We start from the raw sequence: 11,904 nt of genomic DNA, 5'->3' as shown, positions 1-11,904 counted from the left end.
AAAATCTAACATAATTTTACAGAATACACATATCCATCTTTCATAGGGTGACTTATTTAAAAATCAGAGCCTGCATACAGGAATAGAAAACCGTTTATAGGTTTTATTCTTCATTCATACAACCTTACATAATTTTAAAGTATACACGTATCACCTGCATTCATTTGGGGTGGTTCTTTACGAACCAGAGCCCATTCCACTTATACAAAAATAAAAATAATTAAATAAATAAATAAATAAATAAACTGTTTATTATACTGGACAATTAAAATTAAATTAATTTTAAGAGGCTACAAATATTAAAAAGTAACTAAAAAATATTTAACTAATCCAGTATAAAAGGTCATACATCCAAACTATTCCGTCCAGTGGCTTTAGGAATAGTTTATCATAGTTAGTTCCTACCTTGAAAAAATCAGAGCTTATTCTTAAAACAGAAAAATTAAATAAAAATTAAAAATTAATGTACCAAGTTTTTTAAGATTTTTTTAAAATAGAAATTAAGAAATGAACTAGGAAAATGGCTATTAATTAAATCGTTTTTATATATATCAGTATCTAATAAAAACTCGTTATAGTTAGAATTATTCCTGTAAAATCTATGAATTTGATTGGCAATAATATTAGAAAAAACCTTATTGGCTAAGTTAGAGTTGAAATCTATGCATTTTTTAACTGGAAATTTAAATTCATTTCTTTTGTCAAAAAGTTTAAATGTAATATTTTTATCTGCATTAATATTAAGAGTCAAATCTAAAAAATTTGCTGAAGAATTACTATTATTTGTTTTATTAAGAATTAATTCATTTGGATAAATATGTTTTGCTAGAATATCGAAATCATTAAAATTAATAACTAATAGATCATCAATGAATCTGAGAAAGAGAGAATCAATTGGAAGATTAACATGTGATTTTACAAATCTATATTCTTGTAGAAAAAGAAAAATATTGCAGATGTTAGTACTGAAATTATTTCCCATGGGAATACCATTAATTTGTTGAAAAAGGTGGTCATTGAAAAGAATATAATTGTTGTTAAGGTTAATATGTACTAGAAAGTTCCAGTTATCTTCATTAATAATATCACTGAGATTAAACATGCTATGAATTTGAAGAAGGTCATCATGAATTTTATTAGTTGGAAGGGAAGTATAGAGGTTTTCGAAATCAAAACAGTGAATTGAATCTACATTTTTTAAAGTTTTTAGTGTATTTAAAACCTGAATGCTATTTTTAATATTCCAATTTAAATAGTTATTATTTTTAGTAAGTTTATTAATTTTGTTATAAACTTTTTTAAGAATGTTCTCAAAGTAAATACCGATTTTTTTCATGTTACTATTAACGCCACTTGCAATAAACCTGAATTTGGTTGGAGTCTTATGGAATTTTGGATTGGCAAAAAGAAAAGGAAAATTGTTAATATTATTTGGTTTAATTTTAAGTCTTTTATAGATAGCATTAATTTTATTAATAATAATATCACTGTTGGTGTTAAGTTTTTTGTAGGTAATATTGTAATTATACAATTTTCTTTCAAATAATGTTATAACGAGCTTTACCTGGTACACTAAGACTACTACTAGCAAAGTAAAAACTTCAACAATACAAAAACTGTACTGATGAGATAATTTTATTCAAGAGAAAATTAAAATATAATTTTTCAAGAAAATGGTTCGAAAAATATCAGAGTTTCGGAATTATTTCACATTTTTATATTTATAAAGCATCTATGGAATAAATAAAATGTATCAACATACTTTTATTGCAACAAAATATTTAGCTGTGAAAGATGGTTTTATATATGTTACGGTGAAACACCGAAATCTGGAGAATGTCGACATTCACCGGTAAATGTCAACACTCACGTAGTCGCTTGGTGTCAGTCCGAAATATTTGCTAAATACCCTTATTTTTTACTCTCACCGGTGAATGTCAACAATCACATAGTTGCTTTGGTGAATGTCCGAAATATTTGTTATATCCAATTTTATGTTAATTTTTTCGTTAATATTATTATATTTATTTGATATATTTATATTTATTCTATATTTTAATACTTACTGACGATAGATTAGAAGAAACATCAGTGTTTGGAGTATTGGGCAAATATATACCGGGAAATGGCACTTGATCTTAAAAAAACATCTGTGTAGTGTATACCGGGTAGTGGCGGTTAACCTTAAAAAAACATCAGTGTAGGGTATACTGGGCAAATGTATACCGGACAGTGGCACTTAACCTTAAAAAAACATCAGTGTAGGGTTAAAATATCGAATAAATGTAATTATATCCACGAATAAATTCATATCAAATCGAATGTAATAAATATTTCGAACATTCACCAAAGCATATCTGTGATTATCGGCGTACACCGGTGAGGGTCCGAATGTACAAAAATGTAATGAAATATTCGATCTTTCACCGACGTATTTGGTGTTTGTCGACATTCACCGGTGAAAGTCAACAACCACCGATTTCGGTCTTTCGCCGTGACATATACAAAATTTTCAAATTTACCTTATTTAATTTGCTTAAAAATTACAACGAATATTTTGTTAATCATCTAATTTTATTCAAGGGAATGTTTACACGAAAAGATTCAATAAATAGCAGAGTCTTGGAATAGTTTGATGATTTTGAACAGCAAAACTGATTTAAAATAAATAAAATACATGAGACTACTTTTCTTTAAAAAAAAATGAGCTGCAAAAGAACTATAGCTTAAACAAAAATTTTTAGCTAACATTTGTTTAAAAAAATCTTTCTAAAAAACATATACAATTTATCATTAAGAAACTACATTCTTAACTAAATTTAAATCTAACTTAGGTTCATAAATTTATTTTATAATAACACAAGATTTTGTTTCGACAATTTAAAGCAAAAATGAAAAAGGAGAACTCTTAGTATAGATTCTTGACTAAGAAATTCCTCTCGAATGCAGAAATTTACTTTGTTTTATCACCACTGCAATAAGTGACTTGAAATTTAATCTAAATGAATAACTTAGAAAACGTACTTAATATCAAAAGTTTGCAGCTAGATTTGTCCTTTTGTTTGCAGCAAGAAAGTAATATCCAGCTATTTATTTAAAATTTTAGTGTCTTATATCAAAAATATTATAAAAATAAAATTTAAGCTGAGTTTAAGATAAAATAAATGAAAAAGTTCATAATATTAAATACATTAAAAATTGTCATCTACGATTGGAAGCAATAACATTTACAGTTAAAAATCTTTAATTTTTTCCAGTGTGTAAAACTGTAATAATAATAATGACATCAATAAAACTCTCACTTTTGACGATTCAGCAATCCGTGAGCAGTATTTCGATAATTTTGAGAATCATTTCCTTACGAAATCACGTGATTTATGACAAAACACGAAATCTCGAAAGTATGACGAAAATGTCCCCTCAATTCATAACCTCTTAGTAGTGTATTGTGGGAGATTGTTAACTAGAATGACGAAACTAGAACCAAGACTAGACAATCGAAAACCAACTGACGAATCACGCCGACCTTGCCGTCTATATGGTGACTTACGTTAAAGTGATTTTTAAAGAAGTTTGATACATTGGACACAGCAATTTTTTTTTTTTTTGGAAAAAAATAGAGTGATGAAATATTTCTTTAATTTTGACGAAATTCGCTGTTGAAGTGATAATAGTTACTTCGTCAATTTGACGAAATTTTTGCTGTTGAAGTGATAATAGTTACTTCGTCAATTTGACGAAATATTTGCTCGGAGTATATACCAGGAAGCGGTGCCTTCAAAAACGAAAAAAGTTTCATAATAATCACGTATTCATTTTCTATAGTAAACGTGTAATAACACAACTATAATAACAATACAATTTCAAGAACTGCGAAGTTTCATTTAAAAGATATTGATTTGTTTAGGTAATTTTTAACGAGTCTTTGAAAAATTCTGAATTGTTTAGACATTTTTATCTATAGCAATTTTAAATGACCCGAAAACCTCCAAAAGTAGAAAAGGAGATTTTGAAAGCCCTTCTAGATTTTTTAAATCTCAGCTATTTTGTTGTTGTTGCTAATTCCCATCTGGTCTGACGGGGTCAGACCAGATCAAGAAATCCGTTGACATTAAGAAAATCCGAAACCAGAATGGGAGAGGAATGAATGTCGTTCCAGTCCAGCCCTAAACAGTTCAAGATGTGCTCAGGTGATGCCTGGTTTTGTTGGCATTTTGGGCAAAGAGGAAAGATCTTTTGATTAGCAGAAAATGTGGGACTTTTCAGGTGTCCACTGGCCAGTCGGGATAAGCAAGTGTTGGTTTGCCTGTCACCAGGAAGAGATAGAGAGAGTCCTGGTCTTTTTGCTTTATACCAGTAGTGAGTAGGTGGAAGCAGCCACTTTTGTTTGTTCTGGGCCTTTTGCCTTGCGAAAAGTTCAAGGTATGTAAGCTCTGAGGTGGAGGGGACTGGATGGTCTAGTCCCTTCTTTGCGAGAGAGTCAGCCAGCTGGTTGCCGTGGATATCGGCGTGGGACGGGATCCATTGAAAGTGGACCTCATGCTGCTGGGAAATGAGCTTTACTTTTTGTAAGATCGAAAAACTGGTTTTATCTCCAATGAGGGCCCAATTTTTGAGGTGTTGAATTGAAATACGGCTGCCAGATAGTATCCAAGTATTTCCAAGGTGCCCTTCACTCAAGAGTTTCTCTAGTTCCCTGTCGATTGCAATTAGTTCGCTTCGAAAGACGGAGCAAAAATCGGGGTTTCGTTGATGAAGAGTGTAGTTCTCTCGAGGTGTTTCAATAAATACTCCACTGCCAGTTATTGTTACTCCATTTTTTTATTGTTACATGCAAAATGAAAAAGGTATTGATTCATATTTGACTATCTTATTGGAAGAATCTTAAAAAACGTTTCAGAGATAGTATCAAGATTACTGGATAAAAACTTATTTAAAGATGTTAATTCCCTCTAAATTGTAAAATATTTTAGTTTTACAATCAGTAAAATTCCTCTTAGACAAAAAGATATTGCAGTATAATCTAGAACAACGTATAAACAAACTGTTAGCATGTGTCTTCCGGTACCTTATCAAACACAACATAACTTAACATACAACTTAGCAACTAAGCGACATTACTTACAAATGTATCAAACGGAGAAAAAGAATTCTGGTAAATTACCGTACAGTATGGTATTAACATTTCTGGTAAAAAGAACCATAATTCCGGTGAACAAAACTACAATTTACGGTATTCAAAACCTTTCATTTGGAAATTTTTCAATTCAATAGATACCGATTCACCGGATTTTCTAGTTTTCAAAATTATGGTTCTTATTGTTACACACTTAGTAAAAAATAAAAAAAACTGAAAAGTAAATAAAGGATAATTAATAAATGAATTTTTATGCCATATTTTAAGGTATCATGATAAAATTACCAAATTTTACCACATTTACCAAACTTTATCACATATATTTGAAAACCATATTTTATTGATAATTTTACTAAAATCCTCAGCAATGCGATTGAGATAAAAATTTACGATTTTTTTGGTTTTCTCATAGAACCAGAGAAAGGGCGATTTTCACCATTTTCTTATAGTTTTGACTATACTTTTTTTTTCTCAGTGCTCTATATTCGTAATGAAACATGAAAGCAATTTAAATAATAAATAGTGAATATTTTAAATAAATTTTCAAAGCTTTAAATATTTTTTACATTCAATTGAATGACATTTAAAACTGGAAAACAGTTGGATGAAAATTTACCTGTTAAATACTATCTTCCCGATTTTGCCATACGTATGAATGGATGCTTTATTTCTTATTTAAGTTGAATATGACACAGAAAAATAATAATATTAAGAATTTTATATAGAAATTCGTAAATCTTTAAATTATTTTAAATATATGGATTCAATTAACTTAAAATGAGAAAATAAGTAAAATTCTCCTATTAAAATGAATTAATAAAGTGCTCTTTAAGAAATATTAAAATATCATAGTACTATATTTGTAATTCATATTTTAACTACGCCATTGCTTAATTGTAATTTCCGTTTAATTTAATTCTGCATAAAATAACAAAAGAAATTCTTTCCGAATTGAAATATAAATTTGAAACATCTTTTTCTGAAGGAGTAATGGAATTTCCAACTTGTGAACAGGGTAATAGAAATCGTTTCAAAACGTTAAGGAAGTAAATTGAATTTCAAGAAAATCGTTCTTCAATTACAAACTTCAATAAGATCATTATATTTCAAATTCTTTCAAAATGTGAAAAGGTATTATCATATATCGTAAGTACAAGTGAATATTTCTTATTAAAAATATATTATAATCGTACTTTTTGATCTGAATTCCTTTTATTTCATATTTCACTTAACTGTCAACTGAAATTTTTCATTTAAAATAAAAATACATATTCTTGATACTACTTGCTGAAATGTTTCCCTAGTTTTGTGTTTTTTATGAATAATATTAGTAAAATGGAGTTCCCGCAGGTAATTTAAATGTAAAATATTCAATGATAACTTTGTTATTTGGTATAAATTGGTAAAAAAAAATTTACCGTTCCATGCGTATTATTAAAGGTATAATGTTTTTCTCGGTTTCTTACTTAGAGTAATTTTTTGATATTTTTTAATCAAATAATATTTCATAAATAGCTTACTTTTATTCCTTACTTAGTATTTGCATAAACACGTGATTTAGGAAACCTACTATAATAGTATTTCTTTAAAAATATTGTCAGTGCATAATAACACTGACAAGGAAGACTAGAGAAGTGTGACTCGCCAATTTTGAAATAAACAGGTAGGATGTATGCCTTATGAGAATAATTCTAGGGGGAAACCTTCGTTTCGGCCCATAGAAGGTACTATGAGAGATAAAAAAAAAATTCAATATATAGAAAAATCGGTATTTTATTACTTCAATGCAGACTATTAGTTATTGTAATTATCTCATACTCCAATTAATTTGCAATTAATTGGTTAATTAATTGATTAGTTAATTAATTAGCAAATAATTTATTCAATTATTAATTAATTATTAATTAATTATTAATTAATTATTAATTAATTATTAATTAATTAATCATTAATTTATTATTAATTAATTATTAATTTGCAATTACATACTCCAATTAATTTGGAACATTTTTTGGAAAAAAAATTTAAAAAATTTGATGCCAATTTTTTTTTTAAATTAACCTAACAGGTTTTTCTGAAAAACTACAGATATGTAAAATTTTCGAAATCAATTTTGACAATAAATATGCATTATATAGTACGTGAAAGTACCACAAAATTAATTGGTGTTTGAGATAATTACAATAACCAATAGTCTGCATTGAAGTAATAAAATACCGATTTTTCTATAGATTGAATTTTTTTTTATCTCTCACAGGACCTTCTATGGGCCGAAACGAATGTTGCCCCCTAAAATTATTCCTCATAAGGCATGCATCCCACTAGTTTACTTCAAAATTAACGAGTCACACTTCCCTAGTCTCCCTTGTGAGAAAGAAGCTGTGTTGAAAGCTACTAGAATATGGCATAATTTATCATGTTTTCTAACTCTATGAGAGCACTAAAAAGCACTGTTATTTTTACCGAAGCTCTTTGGTAAGGATTTTGGTTAGATTAACACAAAATATGGTGAAATAATATGTGATCACCAATCCGTACCAAGTTTAAACAAATCCGTACCAAAATTGGTATTTATGTGCTCAAATACAGCTGACATAATCATTGTGCCCTATATCCCAGAGAAAGAATTTTTTTTTCATTTTTGAGAGATTTGATAAATATTTTATAAGGACGTGGTGGATCAGGGATTAGAGCACTTGCCTCCTAAGGAGGTATAACGGGTTTTTGACGACCACTAGTCAAAACGAATTTCGCATCCGGCAAGCACCTATAACAGTGCTTAAGTAAAATATCCCCAGTGGCAGACGGAGCATGGGTTAAAATCCCCTTGACGTCACGATACCAGTGGAAGATTTTCGTGGTTTTCTTTTCCATGTAACGCAAATGTTAGTTAGTTATATTAAAAAAAACCATGAAAGGAAATTTAATACTTAATCTAAAAGCTCCCTTGTCTCCTGGATTGGGTCCCAAAATGCAAGGCAACGAAGTTGAAGATTAGCAGTCGTAAACTGAAAAGTTAGGTTAGCTTTTCAAAGACGGTTATTAAATAATATATAATATTTTATAAATTTGAATTTTGATGGAATGAACTTTTAAAAGACATGTTCATCTTTATGTGATAGCTTAAAGCTACCGCACTGAGAAAAAAAAAGTATGGTAAAAGCTATTAGAAAATGGTAAAATTCACCTTGCTTCTGGCTCTCTGAGAACATCAAAAAGTTCGGTAACTTTTAACGAAGTGCTTTGGTAATGATTCTAGTAAAATTAACAATAAAATAGGCTTTTAACGAGATAAGATTTACTAATTGTGATAAAATTCGATAATTTTTTCATGATATTTTAGAGCAAGGTATCAAAAACATTTATTCGGCCAAATTTACTTTCTAGTTACGTATTTTTTTACAAAAATGCGCGGTAATAAGAACTATAATTTTTAAAACCTAAATATGCGGTAAAGCGTTACCACATGAACGGGACAATTACCAAATGAATCGTGTAAATATTGCAAATTTTGGTTTCATTATATCATAATTATATTTTTTTAACAACCGAGGTCATTACCACACAGTACGGTAATTTTACCAGAGTTTTATCTCCGTGCATCGTTATTAAAAAAAACATGTAAGTTTTCAGCTATGAGGTACTTTAGTGCCAATGAAGTAAATTTGTTTTATTATATAAACGCAACTACAACTAATTCTGTTTTTCAAATTTTACCTACGATAATTGAAAAATGTGAGTATTAAAAAACAAACAAAAGCTTACCTAAAAACAAAAATATCCAACATTTAACGAAAATTCATTTTTTTTTTTTTTGGTTTATTTTTCAGAAAAAGTTTTAAGCTAATCCTTTAAAATGCTAACTGACACTTTTCGAAGGCCTTCCGTGACACTTCTTCTGCATGAAATATTTTTTTACTGCTGAGCAAAGAAAGATTTTTTAGGTTTGCTAGTAGATTACTCTGAAGTTCTCAAATTCCAGCTGTTCCCACTTTTTTATATTTAAAAAAAATTGGAGTTTAAATTAAATTTTTTGTTTAAAATACTCCTGTACCTTTAGTTTTAATATTTACTTCCGGATATAATTTTTGAAAACACGCTCCTTGACATTTAAAATGTTGTTTTGCGAAACTAAATTTGTGGACTTGCCATAAAAAATTGCCAAATGATGCTTGTTTTTTAAACATTGAATTAGCGTATTGTTTTTGCAACTAATTAATACAATTGACTTCATTCCTAACAATTGTTTATTACCGAGATTTATGTAATATAGCTGAAAATAAACTGTTGTACACAAGCATTATTCTCAACAAAACTTAACACTAGAAAACTGATGATTGCTGTATGTCTTAAAGGTTTGGCCCTTTCCGTATTGTACGTGCGCAGATCTATTATACATTCAAAATAATCACAATTAATTTAATAAAAATACATCATATATATTTCTATGGTATTTCATTCGATTTGGTTAAAGAAAATATCTGATCACCGACTTTTCAATCATGCGGATACATTAGTTTATTGGATAGTTAAGTTTCCTCTAAGCCGGCCAGGTGGCCGAGCAGTTAACGCGCCTGACTGCGCCTGAATGGTCGATGGTTCGAATCCCGCTCTGGACATGGATGTTTCTCTCTCTTGTGTTGTCCTCTGTTGTGTGTGATGTGTGAATGTGGCCCACCCTTAGAACGGGTTTGTGGCACTGTGGCGTGGGTAATGTTACTCGCTGCCGTGACTCTGGTTCACAGGTGCCCACTGGATAACGCGAAATGAGTAACACCTCTGGCATCTTCTAAGGCGAAACGAATAAAGTTCAGCGCCTGCCATTCGAAAACGAAAAAAAAAGTTTCCTCTTCTCTTTAAAAAATAGTTATTAGTTAAAAAGCATTGAAGTTAAGTTGTGGTTGAGTTGTGTTTTATCAAATGAACCTCAAAATCTAGTATAATTAGTTTATCTGGTTGCTTCACCTGTCGTAATACTAATGAAATACTAACATGAAATACTAATGTTTTGAGACATGAAATACTAATCTTCGATGTAATAAAAAGCTTTATGGTGCTGCCATCGATGCGTGAATGAAAGTATCGTGTTCTAATATTCCAGAGTCACACATTGGAGAGTGCAGGACGCTAGAAACTCTTCATTTGTTCAAAGGAATCGAGGAAATATTGTGGTGTCAACGCTGGAAATTGAACTCCCGTTCCGGCTGCAATGAGACTGACAGATTAGCTTTCTCTGCTATAATAAGAACCCAGCTGCAACAAACTAAGTAGCTTAAATAAGTGGGTCTAGTTGGGTGCTATAAAATTCTGGTTGTTTAAACGTATTAGGTGAAACAGTTAATACACCGTTTTTCTCATAGTTAACAGTTTGTATATTATCTTATTTATGGTAATTTGACTATTTTGCTTAAATGTAGTAAAATAACAATGAAATAAATTGTTATTTAACAACCTTACCTTAATTTTTATTTTTTCCGAGAAATTTCTGACAGTGCATCATACCGTTGGACTCAATAATAATTGTAAAGAAATGTAATTTATTCCTGGATCTACAATTCATTGCTTTATTTATTATAAGTAAAATTAAGATGAAGTATTAATCAAAAGAGCTGCTATTTATTTATTTTTTAGAATTTCTTAAAGCAATACTATTCATAACAACCAACAAGTACTAAATTTCCTTAAAGTGACTCTTGGAATATCACGACACACCTTTCAAGTTTTAGGCACAAAAGCATACAATCTCAATTCTTTGATTAAAACATTTTATTCCCCACTCTTCAGCGACTGAGCGCTGTTTTCTTTCAAAATTCCGTAAAGTGAAAAGGAAATTGAATGAGCCTTTGAAATTTCTATAAAGATTCTAAAAAAAAATCGCCAAACAAATTAAGTGCCTTTCATACGTGAGTTTCCGTCTGCTGAAAGTAAAATTCCTTTCAGACTTCACAATTTTCACTTATTTAGAGAGATTGAAATCAAACATACTATACTGAAATTAAATTTGATACTCTTTCAAAAAGAGTTCTTTTTATTTGAAAAAGCTAATTTACATTCATAACTTAAACCAACACTTTTCAGAAAGAATTTACTGCATGAATGAAAGTTTTGTTGTCTGAGAATGCAATCAATAGTGCGACATAGAATTTGTTTAGTAAATTAAATTTCTCTCTCTGAAATGCAGTTAGTAATTTATTTTGATGGCTCTGTGTTTGGAAAGAAATTTCTCTTTAGTTAAAATTTTTGACGTTTAAAATTTTCTGATTTTCAGTCAGTATTAGGATTTTAATTCATTGTAGCTGTCAGCTTGCATATCATTATTTTAAGGAAATTTTGGGACAGATTGAACGTAAATGATGTTCATGTTTATTGCTATGATATTATACGTAGCTAAGTTGAACTACATTGTCGTTTAAATTAGTAACCAGCACTGTGAAAAAATGTATCGCCAAAACTTCCAGAATAAAGTAAATCTTACCTTATGTCTGGATCTATTTAAATATTAAGGAGCTTGGAAATTTTCACAGAAGCACTTCGGTAATTATTTTGAAAAAATTAACATAAAATATGGTGAAATAATACATGGTCAATGTTGGTAAATTTAGTAATATTTAGCGTGATATCTTAAAGCATGTCATACAAACCATTCATTCGATTAAATTTACATTTCAGGATATTGCATCTTTTACTAACACTTTAAGAAAATATTTGCTGCATGATTGAAGGTTTCGTTATCTGAAAACGCAAACAATGGTATATATATATATATA

The sequence above is a fragment of the Parasteatoda tepidariorum genome, chromosome 10, assembly GCF_043381705.1.
Source record: "Parasteatoda tepidariorum isolate YZ-2023 chromosome 10, CAS_Ptep_4.0, whole genome shotgun sequence".
In the NCBI taxonomy this organism is placed as follows: domain Eukaryota; kingdom Metazoa; phylum Arthropoda; class Arachnida; order Araneae; family Theridiidae; genus Parasteatoda; species Parasteatoda tepidariorum.
The sequence above is the reverse complement of the archived record's forward strand: the minus strand, read 5'-3'. Positions refer to the sequence as shown.